The following is a 5531-nucleotide window of genomic DNA, read 5'->3' as shown; positions in this document are numbered from 1 at the left end:
TGATTTTCGGACTAAGTTTTCATGTTAGACATCACTTTTAACTTCAGACCACAATCTATATATCAACATATTAATCATTATTTTCTTAGTTTACTGTTTTCACACTCAACTTACATAGTTCAGTTTATGTAACTCATTTCAACTCCCTTCAGAAGAGAAATCATCACAGCAAACCTATAATTAGATTTCCGCTGTACTGCTGATGAGTCTGAGAAGTATGAGAAAATGTATCCTGGCTTCATTGCTATGATCCACATGGTTGCAAAACACAAGAAAAGTAATAAATTAAACCATGATCCACTTAAGTTAATAATAACATTCGTCTTTTCATTCAGATGGATAAATACGTGTGTCCTCCAGGATTACTGCATACTAATATTAAGTAGCAAACAAGCAAAATCAAATCAAATAGATACTCAGCTAAATTTAAATGTTTTCTGATGTCAGAAGCACTAACAACATTGTGCCAAATTAATTTCAGGTAAAGTAGCCTCATTTAGAAATTTTCGGAGATATAGGAGCCTCCTCCAAATCAGAGACTGAGCACACAAGACCTGCAGCAGATGTGCCGGCAATGCAGAACGTAGCTGAGCAATGACCTCAAGCACAGTAGTACAAAAAGATCTTTATAGTTTTACGGAGTTTTTTAATTACCTTTTTGTATCACATCTTACTATTTTAACTGCATTAAAATCTATTCTTTTCAATAAGCTTCTTTTTTAAAGGCTTTTAGGCTTATCTTACTTTGATCAAAGTTCTCAAATAAATTCCAGTTCGATATTGCCAGTGCATCTGGGGAAGGCATATTAGAACTCAGCGCTAATCTTCAAAAAAACTGAGTGTTTTTTAGTCAGTGACTGAGTCTCATTCAATGTTTCAACTGACTTAACTCGGAGCTTTTCACAACTGTAGCAATGATAGACCTTTACTTAGTATAGACAAGCCTTTTTCCAGGACATCACATTCCCAGAAGGCTCCAGAGATCTCTCTTCCGATTTTTAGATTTCCCTTTTCACTTGTATTTTTTTAAAAAAGGCAACTGGACGGAGAAGTCCCTATAACTCAACTGTCAGAATTAATAGTAGGAATATTTTGTTTTAAATTTATTTTATTAGAAAATAAGTTTTATTTGTATTTAAACTCATTTTACTAGAAAAAAAATCAAACGAAGCCACCCTAAACTTTTAAACATGGGAAATCTGTATCAATCGTTTAAAAAATAATATGGGCCTATATTTTTGATTATCAAATCACTGAACTACTACTGACTTAGTCATGTCTACATGCAGACAAAAACCTCCCAATTATTCAGGGGCAGGATATAGCTTATTAGTGATGCTCAGCTGCTTTTACTAACAAAATATGAAGGACATAGAAGAGACACCCATGACGGAACTTGATCTTCAAGGTATGGCACATGACCTTAAAGTCCTTACAAGCATAAACTACAGGACCGTTTACCATTCACTCTCTGGAAATCCTGCTCCATGAGGTACACAGGATGGACGGCACATAATGCATGTTGAATTATTAATTGTAACCCTGAATTTGCCATGGATTTACTTTACTTCTTGTCTTCTTCTAGTCTTCTAATACTAGAGATCATACTACTTCACATATATATGAAATTATTTGCTATCCTTTATATAGCTGCTAGAGGATGTATTCTGTGATTTTTTTGTTGTTAATGGGAATTTATTGTTTATCTTTTATCAGAATGTAAATGCAGACGTAGTACTGAGGGAGGAAACTGTTACGAATCTCCACCTGTGAAGCCCTGTGTTTTGTCATTTGTACTGCTTTACAGTCATTTCCCCAGTTTAAAAGTTACAAGGGTTTTGCAGCAATTCCCAGGCTACATACTTCAGTGAGTGATGCTACGTGGAAGAAATGATGTTTTCTATTTTTATATTACATTTTTTAGGAACTTCATAATACTTCAGAGATGCAGCTTTCAGAGGTGAAATTAGCAAACACAGTTTTCTACCTTAACAGCATGGCTAGGAAGCAAAATAAAATCTTTTGACTTACCACAAAGTAAGATTATAGTACACACTTTCTCCAACAACTCACACATAAAAAACAGCCATAGATATCTTTCTGTAATAAATTATGGCTGATTTAACTACTGCCTACACTGGAGCAAGTAAGCAAGCAATATTAATGCTGTTGAAATAAAGTATGTGTATGATTAAAGTATGTGTTCGATTAAAAACGAGTCGATTTTTCAAGTATCCAAATGATAACCATGACAATCTGTGATCCATTTAGGCAAGCCATTCTGTTTTCAATAATTTTGTTTGATAAAATCAAGAAATTTAAGTAAAATTTGAAGACCGTGAGAAATCCATGTAAAACAAAAACCCTATCAGATATGAAGAAGTTTTTATGGCCAGAGGGAAAAACATACATTATCTTGTTTAAAAGGAGAATGCTTAGGATATCAGTGTAGCCTGACTTCTCTCTCAAAAAAAAATTTTTTTTAAATCTACCTTTCACCACATTGCAGTGTTGTTGAGGTGTATGACTCTTGTAAAACTACAAGCAGATTCATATTTACGAAGCTTTTTAAGCACTAGCTGTATGCCGCATGTAGCTGGTTACAAGGAGTTCCTTTACATTGCTAACCGTGCACAAACACATCAGTGCACACTGATGAATAAAAGGATCACTGTGTATAACTCAGAATTGGTTTATTTTCGTTATTAAAATTTTGGGGCTTTTGGTATGATATGCAACATAACTTTCAGATGCATTTTTTAAATCTTAGTATTTTAAATTGCATATCTTATGGACAGATGGTTCACTTTACATGCTTGAGTGAAATTATATAACCTTCCTAAGAATGTTTACCATTTTAAATCTGATTAAACACTATTCCAAACAAGGACTGGAAACAGTTTGATATTTGTACAAACACAATATTTTAAAAAGTATTATGCAAACCCATTTAGGCATTGTGAAAAAATACTGAACTATGAGACAGAGCACAATATTTATTTACATTCCATTATTTCAGTAAAATGATATGTCTCTGTTTTGCTAGTACTGGTTTAAATTCGTGTTTTGAATGAACAATGAAGAAAACTTACAGATTTATACCATTAGAAATAAAACTAACATCAATTAGTGTCCTAAATAGCCATATTTTTAATTAACTTTACTGACAGTGCTTGATGAAACCAACCCAGCAGCACTGCTATACTGCAGCAGTTCAAACATTTTGACCTCCTTAGCTTATTTTTTGGCAATTCAATATTTTTAAAAAGTCACCTTATGTATTGAACTCCTTATTTTGCATTTTCAGTTCCACAGTGGGGCTATGTTTCAGACAGCTGTTTGATTGATCTTTCAATCTGGTGCAGCTTTCAACCTAAGACATCACAATTGCTTTGCAGGTATATCTCAGAGTGGAAAACTGAATGCGTCATTTTGGTTTAAGCTTTTGTTGCTTTCCTTCGACTCTTTTACTTTTCATTTATTTACTATCTCATTTATCTATATAAAGCAATGCTTGAAATTATTTAAAATATTTACAGAAACATAAATGTTTACAATATATATACTGAACTTGTGTTTCTTTGTTGCTTTGCTAGCAAGAGGCAAATGAGTGGCTGGGAGTAAAAACCATAAACGTGGAAGAGTCTGGGAGGGTAAAGGTACAGAAAAAGCAGCAGGTGCCCAGGAAGACTGTGGCATATGATAAAGGTATGGTACAGCTCCCGAGGTGAAGAAGCAGGGTGAACTCACAACACCATGCAGAAGACAACAGAGATATAAAAAAGTACATTGTTGCAGTTCTCAAGGTTCTAAAACACACATAGGTACCATTTTCCTAATCTCTTCCCAGCTACCAGGGCTCCGCTAACTGCAGAATCTCCTTAAGAACTTTCTCCCACAGGTTTTACACATCCATGAAAATTCAACTCTATCAGAGCAGAAAAATATATTATTACTATTATATGTACAGTCCTTCAGAATCCAAAAGTCAATAGGTTTGCAAAGCTAGATGTTACTATATTTCACTCTCCCCCTCCTATGCTAGGCATAGTCAGCCTAGCATAGTCAAAATCAGCTTGTAATTACATTTAGCAACAGGAAAAAATACTGTCTTTAGCCTGATCCACTCCCTTGCTCTGACAAGTCTCTGTGATCAATCTGATATTATTGGAAGTAAATGAAATATCAGATGTGTCTCACTGAGGAGCACATGTTGTGTCGAAGTCTCCACCACCATATAACTACAATTTTAATCAAACTTTAAAGACTATGGGCTTTATTTATAGTTGGTGATACTGAATGTGTGTAGCCCAAAATCTTAATAATAAATAAAAAAGGAATAGCAAAATATCTTCTGATTATCTGTGCACAGGTGGCACAGGCTACCATACAGATTTAAATTATTCTGAAAATAAAAAAAGGCTCAAAAGCTAAAACAATTAAGAATATTTGCAGTAGCTACAGGTGGGTTTGCTTCTTTGGCTCCTGTAAATCTGAATTAATTACTGAATCAAAGTTAAATGTTACAAACTTGGCACATGTGACAGACCCACAGTTTCTTCTCAAGTACATCTAGCATAGCAATATTTTTGTCCTTAGTTTTATAGGGATACTATCGAACCTTAAAACACAGAGGAAGATTTTTCTCTACCTGAAAAAGACTTAGAGAGACGTTAATTTCTGCATTGCAACACTTCCAAGCTTGGAGCTATACACCTTCTAAAAACACAGGAAAAGTCCATCATTTAAAAAAAGACTCTCCTTACTGTCTTATACCAATAAACCCAGAATTGGAACAAACTTAGAATATCCTAGCAAACTGAGTTCATAAAAATCTTATTTAGTGAACTGCTGTTGAAAAATTGAACCAAATGCATTCAGAGTATCTGAAACACAGTGTTCTTCAAAACATTTATAAAGAAGTAACAGAACTACTGATACTAACAGGTAAGGAAACAACCAGCCCATGGGAACAAGCTGTATAACACAAACAGAATTTCAGGTCAAGTAGCTAGAAATGTCATTCCCTTTCTCTAAGACAATTTGAAACCTCAGGCTGTTGCAAGAAGAAATTGAAAGAATAAACAAGAGGATCCATCCATTCCAGTGCCAAATTTTCCTACAGTACATTAAGTAAAAAAAAAAAAAAAGGCGCTACTTCCCACATTTTCAGTTTCTCCTTTAAATGTCTTCTGAAATGTTACAAAGGGTTTTTTTTGATAAGTTTTCTTTTCAGTCCAGAGACAAGAGGTCAAAACACAGAAACTTTATGATAGTTTTATTACAAACTGCCATCCTAGAAAATCAGGAAGACCACTGGATCAGTGAAAGTTTAGAAACGTATCTGGGGTCTAAAAGTGTAGCAGTTCAACTTTTTACTTCTAGTAATTTAACTTCTCCTTGAATTTTACATATTCATTAAATCTGATCTGAACTTCAGGGCTAAGGAACAACAACAACAACAAAAAAGCTGCCTTTCAATCATAAAATTGTAAAAGAACATTTCAGATAAATTAAGGTCCAATTTCAGC

This window comes from Buceros rhinoceros, unplaced genomic scaffold, assembly GCF_000710305.1.
Source record: "Buceros rhinoceros silvestris isolate BGI_N320 unplaced genomic scaffold, ASM71030v1 scaffold6379, whole genome shotgun sequence".
NCBI classification, from domain to species: domain Eukaryota; kingdom Metazoa; phylum Chordata; class Aves; order Bucerotiformes; family Bucerotidae; genus Buceros; species Buceros rhinoceros.
Note: the sequence above shows the minus strand (reverse complement) of the source record.